The sequence below is a fragment of the Trachypithecus francoisi genome, unplaced genomic scaffold (assembly GCF_009764315.1).
Source record: "Trachypithecus francoisi isolate TF-2019V2 unplaced genomic scaffold, Tfra_2.0 Lachesis_group0, whole genome shotgun sequence".
NCBI classification, from domain to species: Eukaryota; Metazoa; Chordata; class Mammalia; order Primates; family Cercopithecidae; genus Trachypithecus; species Trachypithecus francoisi.
This window is the reverse complement of record NW_022681453.1, coordinates 73,885,626-73,894,869: the sequence shown is the minus strand read 5'-3', so window position 1 is coordinate 73,894,869 and position 9,244 is coordinate 73,885,626.

Below are 9,244 nucleotides of genomic sequence, written 5' to 3'. Positions count from 1 at the left end.
CGGTCTATCAATTTGGTTGATCTTTTCAAAAAACTGGCTCCTGGATTCATTGATTTTTTGAAGGGTTTTTTGTGTCTCTATCTCCTTCAGTTCTGCTCTGATCTTAGTTATTTCTTGCCTTCTGCTAGCTTTTGAATGCGATTGCTCTTGCTTCTCTAGTTCTTTTAATTGTGATGTTAGGGTGTCAATTTTAGATCTTTCCTGCTTTCTCTTGTGGGCATTAACTGCTCTAAATTTCCCTCTACACACTGCTTTAAATGTGTTCCAGAGATTCTGGTATGTTGTGTCTTTGTTCTCATTGGTTTCAAAGAACATCTTTATTTTTGCCTTCTTTTCATTTTGTACCCAGTATTCATTCAGGAGCAGGTTGTTCATTTTCCATGTAGTTGAATGGTTTTGAGTGAGTTTCTTTATCCTGAGTTCTAATTTGATTGCACTATGGTCTGAGAGACAGTTTGTTATAATTTCTGTTCTTTTACATTTGCTGAGGAGTGCTTTACTTTCAACTATGTGGTCAATTTTGGAATAAGTGAGATGTGGTGCTGAAAAAAATGTATATATTCTGTTGATTTGGCGTGGAGAGTTCCGTGGATATCTAGTAGGTCTGCTTGGTGCAGAACTGAGTTCAATTCCTGGATATCCTTGTTAACTTTCTGTCTCATTGATCTGTCTAATGTTGACAGTGGGGTGTTAAAGTCTCCCATTATTATTGTTTGGGAGTCTAAGTTTCTTTGTAGGTCTCTAAAGACTTGCTTTTTGAATCTGGGTGCTCCTGATTGGGTGCATATATATTTAGGATAGTTAGCTCTTCTTGTTGAATTGATCACTTTACCATTATGTAATGGCCTTCTTTGTCTCTTTTGATCTTTGTTGGTTTAAAGTCTATTTTATCAGAGACTAAGATTGCAACCCTTGCCTTTTTTTTGTTTTCCATTTGCTTGGTAGATCTTCCTCCATCCCTTTATTTTGAGCCTATGTGTGTCTCTGCATGTGAGATGGGTCTCCTGAATACAATACACTGATAGGTCTTGACTCTTTATCCAATTTGCCAGTCTGTGTCTTTTTATTGGAGCATTTGGCCCATTTACATTTAAGGTTAATATTGTTACGTGTGAATTTGATCCTGTCATTATGATGTTAGCTGGTTATTTTGCTCGTTAGTTGATACAGTTTCTTCCTAGCATCAATAGTCTTTACAATTTGGCATGTTTTTGTTTTTGGCTGCTACTGGTTGTTCCTTTCCATGTTTAGTGCTTCCTTCAGGAGCTCTTGTAGGGAAAACCTGGTGGTGACAAAATCTCTAAGCATTTGCTTGTCTGTAAAGGATTTTATTTCTCCTTCACTTGTGAAGCTTTGTTTGACTGGATATGAAATTCTGGGTTGAAAATTCTTTTCTTTAAGAATGTTGAATACTGGCCCCCACTCTCTTCTGGCTTGTAGAGTTTCTGCTGAGGGATCCACTGTTAGTCTGATGGGCTTCCCTTTGTGGGTAACCCGACCTTTCTCTCTGGCTGCCCTTAACATTTTTTCCTTCATTTCAACTTTGGTGAATCTGACAATTATGTGTCTTGGAGTTGCTCTTCTCGAGGAGTATCTTTGTGACATTATCTGTATTTCCTGAATTTGAATGTTGGCCTGCCTTGCTAGGTTGGGGAAGTTCTCCTTGATAATATCCTGCAGAGTGTTTTCCAACTTGGTTCCATTCTCCCTGTCACTTTCAAGTACACCAATCAGATGTAGATTTGGTCCTTTCACATAATTCCATATTTGTTGGAGGCTTTGTTTGTTTCTTTTAACACTTTTTTCTCTAAACTTCTCTTCTTGCTTTATTTTATTCATTTGATCTTCAATCACTTATACCCTTTCTTCCAGTTGATCGAATTGGCTACTGAAGCTTGTGCATTTGTCACATAGTTCTTGTGCCATGGTTTGCAGCTCCATCAGGGCCTTTAAGGACTTCTCTACACTGGTTATTCTAGTTAGTCATTCGTCTAATCTTTTTTCAAAGTGTTTAGCTTCTTTGTGCTGGGTTCAAACTTCCTCCTTTCGCTCGGAGAAGTTTGATTGTCTGAAGCCTTCTTCTCTCAACTTGTCAAAGTCAATCTCCGTCTAGCTTTGTTCCATTGCTGGTGAGGAGCTGCGTTCCTTTGGAGGGGGAGAGATGCTCTGATTTTTAGAATTTTCAGTTTTTCTGCTCTGTTTTTCCCCCATCTTTATGGTTTTATCTATCTTTGGTCTTTGATGATAGTGATGTACAGATGGGGTTTTGGTGTGGATGTCCTTTCTGTTTGTTAGTTTTCCTTCTAACAGTCAGGATCCTCAGCTGCAGGTCTGTTGGCGTTTGCTGGAAGTCCATTCCAGACCCTGTTTGCCTGGGTATCAGCAGCGGAGGCTGCAGAACAGCGAATATTGCTAAACAGCAAATGTTGCTGCCTGATCATTCCTCTGGAAGTTTTGTCTCAGAGGGGTACCCGGCCATGTAAGGTGTCAGTCTGCCCCTACTGGAGGGTGCCTCCTAGTTAGGCTACTCAGAGGTCAGGGACCAACTTGAGGATGCAGTCTGTCCATTCTCAGATCTCAAACTCCATGCTGGGAGAGCCACTACTGTCTTCAAAGCTGTCATACAGGGACATTTAAGTCTGCAAAAGTTTCTGCTCCTTTTGTTTGGCTATGCCCTGCCCCCAGATGTGGAATCTATAGAGGCAGCCAGGTCTCCTTGAGCTGCAGCGGGCTTCCCCCAGTTCGAGCTTCCTAGCCGCTTTATTTAACTACTCAAGCCTCAGCTGACTTGCATTTCGATCTCAGACTGCTGTGCTAGCAATGAGTGAGGCTCCATGGGCATGGGACCCTCTGAGCCAGGCGTGGGATATAATCTCCTGGTGTGTAGTTTGCTAAGACCATTGGAAAAGCGCAGTATTAGGGTGGGAGTGACCCAAGTTTCCAGGTGCTGTCTGTCACAGCTTCGCTTAGCTAGGAAAGGGAATTCCCTGACTCCTTGTGCTTCCCAGGTGAGGCTATGCCTCACCCTGCTTTGGCGCACACTCAGTGCGCTGCACCCCCTGTCCTGCACTCACTGTCCAACAAGTCCCAGTAAGATGATCCCAGTACCTCAGTTGGAAATGCAGAAATCACCCATCTTCTGTGTAGCTCACACTGGGAGCTGTAGACTGGAGCTCTTCCTATTCAGCCATCTTGGAACTGCCCCTCTGCTTGTATAATTTTTGATAAATAAGAGGCTGATATTGATTTAATGAAAATAGCTAAATATTGAATTATTTAGTGAAATAGCCATAACTTCTAATCTATAGCTTTAGGCAGTCAAGTCCCCAGGCAGGAAGGGGGTTTGTTTAGTGAAGGACTGTTATCATCTTTGTTTCAAAACTAAACTATAAACTAAGTTACTCCCAAAGTTAGTTCATCCAATGCCCAGAAAGGAATAAGGACAGCTTGGGGGTTAAAAGCTAGATGGAGTAGGTTGGGTCAGATCTTTTTCATTGTCCCAATTATAATTTTGCAGTGATAGTTTCATAACTTTAAATGATGGCTATTGCAGGTTTCATAAATAATCTAGGTAAACTATTAAAATAATTAGGTAAATGTAATGGGATAAATATTTGTAGACAAACTTGTCATAATTTAGAGTCTAAATTAAGTAACAGATATTTCATCAATTGGGTATTTTCAAAAAAAATTATAGGAAAACATTCTTCCCAAAAAAGTGTGTCCTTTTTAAAAGGTGAATAATTTTTGTCTAATTCAAAGCCTCTTTAAAGGTTATGTATACAACAACGAAAAAGAAACCAGGAAATAAGAGAGGTGTAAAGAAAGTTATATTAATATAATTAAAAAGATATTTTTGGTAAGAAAGCTTAAAGAAAAATAACTTTATATGCGAAAGAAGCTTATATGGTAAATTTTGTCCTAGAATAAAATAACTGGTTGTTTTAAAAATTAGGGATGTTCAGGACAAACCAGAATATCCAAGCATGTCATGAATGGTCAGTGTAAGTCATAATAAGAGGATTTATTAAAAAAGAAAAAAACTTTTATGTGACCAAGCTGTCTATAATTAGAGGAAAATTATAATGGTCTTTCTAGAGATTGAGTTTTGATTAAAAAAACAGACTTATACATGAAAGGATTGGTTCAAACTATGACATTTTCTTAAGGCATTGCTCAACTCTTAATAAATTAAAAGACATTATAATTTTTAATGCAAATTTTAACATCTATTGCATCTTGCTGTTTTCAGCTTTCTCTCCTCTTTTAAAAGACCTGAAATCAAACTCTATCTTTTAACTTATTTCCAGTTCCTGTAAGTTTTTTTTCTCCTTCAGTTTCTAACTGTTGTGACCTGATGCAAAAAAAAAAAAAGAAAGAAAGAAAGAAAGAAAGAAGAAAAAGTTTTATCTTAGAAGTCTAAAGGAAATGTTTTCTTCCAACATAATATTCCCCATAGGGAGCAGCAGTTGCACTGCAGAAGGTCTTTTATTTTGCCCTTGAGTAACTGTCCTAATAATTAGATCTTACACTTTATCAAAATAATTCTTATGCCATTATTACTAAGTTTGGTTTGCTTAGAAAAAACTGAGATTAAAAATTCTTCTTAAAATTAAGATTATTACGTCTGCGTAAGTTTCTGTCTGTGCTTTTAAAATCCTTGTGCCATTACGTTACAGGGCTTTGACTCCTGGGTCTAAAAAGGACACCGAGTCCTTCTAAATCTTAACACTGACAGTAGTTAAAGCGTCATCTTCAGACCCAGTAGAAGATGCCAATAAAATTAATCTGGTTTGTGAGACACAAGGCCAGAAATTAAAGATATTAAACTCCTAAGGATCAGGGACTATCGTGGAAGAGGTGGGTGATATTGTAAGGGCTGATTTTGAAACATAAAATAAGTTCAGTTTCTCTATAAATTAACCATTAACATCAAAGGCACACTGATGCAAGACCAGTATATGGGCCCCTATGTCATATTAACAAAGTTTCCTTGAAGCATTAATCCACTCCTTAATAAAGGTTATAAAGGTTATAAAAGGCTTATAGAAATTATATCTTATGGTCAAGATGATTAAAATTTTATAGATTGTTTATAAAAGTTTGAAAACTAAATTTAATTGGCCTCATGCTGTTTTTATTTGGGATTATTATTTGGAAAATTAAGTCTCCTGTCTCAAAGAATAACAGTTTTCACCTTGTTTTTGTAATCTTTGAATTATCACTTTGGTTAAGTTAATGACTTATTTTACAATGACCTGCAACCCTATTTTGTGATATCAAGCATTTTAAACCTTTGATATTTGACAAACTTTCTAAAATCACATTATAAATTATGTCTTTTTCTGACCTAATTATTCCTTTAAGATATTAGGTTCCCTGAAGTCCAAAAATGACATATATGATTTATTTGATATAAAAATCCTACGGGAAGTACTGTCAAATATGAAATGATAGTGTTTGGCTTTCCTTAGACTGTATTCATATAAATATGTTATTGGTATGTGTTTTAAAGTTGTGGGAAACTCCTATATTTCTGATATGACTTAGTGTATGTTATTAGTAATAATTACAACTGTTATGTTAAGTTATTGTGTGCCACAGAAGTAATAAATTTCCTTGTCAGTTGTGTCTTTGACTGTGGGTGCACTAAAGCTTTTTGTCATCCATGGACAATTGTTTTCTTGTTTTGGTCCTCTTTAGAAAGTGGTTTTATAATCAGCTTTTATAGCTCTAAAAGTTGTTCTTCAATGCAGGGTTCTGATAACTTTGGAGACTGTGACATTAGAATGTAGGAAAACTTTCAGGACTCTCATGGAGAGATGGAATGTTCATGAATGTCAAGCAGAACAGGAGTTAACTGCATGGACTGAACTAATAGAAGACTGAAGCCCTATTTATTTTCCAAATCAAGATAAACCAAAATCAAGACCCAAATATAATAACAGACTGATGTAAAGAGAGATGTAAAGACCGAATACTTCAGAAGTGAAGTAATCATTTAAAAAAAGCTTAAAACATTGATGATTCTTTGTTTTCTTTTCCAGAGTCAAGAAAACTTTGCTTTTGAGTTATTTACAGCTTGTTGCGATTGAGTAAAGTATGCTCCTGTGAACAAATTAGGATTTCTGTCTCTCAACCTGATTTCTCTAGAATGTGGAAACTATTTGTGAGTATTCTTAACTTATGGCAATATGGTTATTTGCATAAGTGCAATAAGAATGTTTTATTTTGCAACAGAACACTATTGGAGAAACTGGTGATTTTACTGGAATGGTGTGATTTCCTTTAAAGAATCAATCTTGACTTAAATAGAGCCAATAAAAGCCCCTTGGAAACAATGGTCTCATACTTTGTCTACACAGTCCCTGTGTAGGGTTCCTGGCCTGTGGTAAGTAAAGAATGTCACTTTCTGATAGGTCCAGGAGACCCAAATTATCTTGGGATCTCAAGAGGAGAGGAATTTACCCAGCTCACAGGCATTTGATGGTACAAAGCCATGGCTGAGCTTGACTTTAAAAAAGTCTTATCTGAGATTCCTTCTATGAAACAAAGTTCCATAAAAAAGCCTATGTGAAAAATAATCATTCTTGCTGTATTTTATACAAATAGGCCAAGTGTAAAACAAAGTAAATCAGTCCTACCATGATTTGCTTTAGTAAAAATAGGAACCTGAAGAGAGAAAAATTGTGTTTCAAAAAGTATAGTGCACCTGTCATTAGATTTTAGACTTGCCTAATGTTTTTCAATTTTTATTATTTTCTACAGTTGGACTGAATTCTAAAATTTTTCCTGGTGGTAAGTCTCCAAAATAATGTTTTCAATTTTTTTCTTTATGTTGCTTTTTTCTCCTATTTTTCCTAATTTGAAATAACTGGAAACTAAGCTGTGCTTTTCTTAAAGTCCTGTGAACTAAAGGTAGACAACTTAAACTTCAGAAGAAAATAACAGCAACCTATTTACATACTAAGCCACTTTCACAACTGCCTACTGATATATGGACTTCAGAGTAATATGACCTATATTGATTTTCTAGGATTGTTCTTTTTTGTTGTTGTTTTTTCTCCCTTCCTCCCCCTATTTTCTAATAGAAGGACATGAGACGTCACAACCTTCTAAAAATGAGCTTTTCTAATAATGCAGGACCTACCCTTGTAGAAATAAACCATCCTAGCCATGAGAGATCAGATGAAACCTGAGACCAGAGACTCGTTTTCTTCTAAAATGATTTCTCCAAATGATTTTAAAAATAAAAGGGGTAAAACGTGAAAGGAAAATAAATCTTGGGACCCTCAAATCACTAAGCTAAAGGGAAAAGTCAAGATCGAACTGCTTAGGGCAAACCTGCCTCCGATTCTTTCCAAAGTCATCCCTCTTCTCACTAAGATAAATGCATATCTGACTGCTTCCTTTGGAAAGGCTAATCAGAAACTCAGAAGAATGCAACCATTTGGTTTTTCTCTTATCTACCTACGACCTGGAAGCACCCTTCCTGCTTCAAGTTGTCCTGCCTTTCTGGACTGAACCAATGTACATCTTACATGCATTGATTGATGTCTCATGTCCCCCATAAAATGTATAAAACTAAGCTGTGCCCCCAACCCCCTTGGGCACGTGTTGTCAGGACCAGGACCTTGTGAGGCTATATGGGCATGTGTCCTTAAATTTGGCAAAATAAACTTCCTGAATTGACTGAGACCTGTCTTAGATATTTGGGGTTCATACCCCCTTGGTACTGTGTAGTGAATGAGTTCTCACAAGATATGGTTGTTTAAAAGTGTATGGCACTTTCTACCTGTCTCTCTTCTTCCTGCTCTGGTCCCATAAGACATGTCTGCTTCTCTTTTGCCTTCCACCATGATTGTAAGTTTCCTGAGGCCTCTCCAGAATCCTAGCAGATGCCAGAATCATGCTTCCTGCACAACCTGTGCAACTGTGAGCCAATTAAACTTCTTTTATTTACAAATTACCCAGCCTCAGGTACTGCTTTATAGCAGTGCAAGAATGGACTAATACAAGTGTTATAGATATTGAGTAGATAAAAATCAATAGGATTTAGCAATTGGACGTAGAGACACAGGAGTTGGGGAGATTTTTTTAAAGAGGTGATTAGAAGAAGAATATTGTCATCATGGAAATTAGAAAGTTAGGTTTATTGGTGAAAAGTTGCTGAATATTATTCTAGATATTTTGAGTTTGATGTACTAATGAGGAACAGGTGGAGACGTCTATCATACACTTGGAAATTTAGGACTGGAGCTGGGAGACAAGTGGGCCCAGAAATAAAGGTGTGCTCCTTCTGCTGTCAACCTACCATGGCCTTTTAGTGGGATCAGTGGAAGCCCTGCAAGTAAGTGCCCGGCATTAGCAGAATGGTGTGGAAGGACAAACTGATGCCAGAACCTATGAACTGACAGCATTTGAGGGGTGGGAGGGAAAAAAGAAAAAGCAAATGTGAAAGGAGATCAGGAAACTTAGGCAAGTCAAATAAGAGAAAATTCTTTCAAGTGTGAACTTCCTTATATGACATTTATGATTTAAGTCCGGCTTATATAAAGAAATTAAGAAAGAAAATTGGAAAAATAAATAGGGCTTTATGTATTTTAGGGCTTATGATGATGATTATGATATAGGATGAAAATAAAGTATGGGCCGGGAGCAGTGGCTCATGCCTGTAATCCGACCACTTTGGGAGGCCAAGGCGGTGGATCACAGGTCAAGAGATCTAAATCATCCTGGCCAACATGGTGAAACCCATCTCGACTAAAAATACGAAAAGTATCTGGGCATGGTGGCACAGGCCTGTAGTCCCAGCTACTCGGAGGCTGAGGCAGAAGAATTGAACCTGGGAGGCGGAGGTTGCAGTGAGCTGAGATCATGCCACTGCACTCCAGCCTGGTGACGGAATGAGACTCCATTTCAAAAGAAAAAAAAAGAAATAAAGTGTGGATGGCAGGCATTCTAACAATTGTAATTAAAGAAATGCATTAATAAATAAGCTTTCATATTTTCCTACAAGTTGTTTTCTTAATACTTGTCAATATTGTATGCCATAAAGCTTTTTTTCTAAAATAACAAAAATCATGTTTTAAAAGTATATTTTATAATGCCAAGAGGCAAACATGATGTAAGAGACTAAGAGCAGGCTTATCTAGCAAATATAATTTCATCTGTAAAATGGGGATAATAATCTTTCTTATCAGCTTGTCTCAGAGAAGTGTTATGTGAGTTAACTGAAGGAATG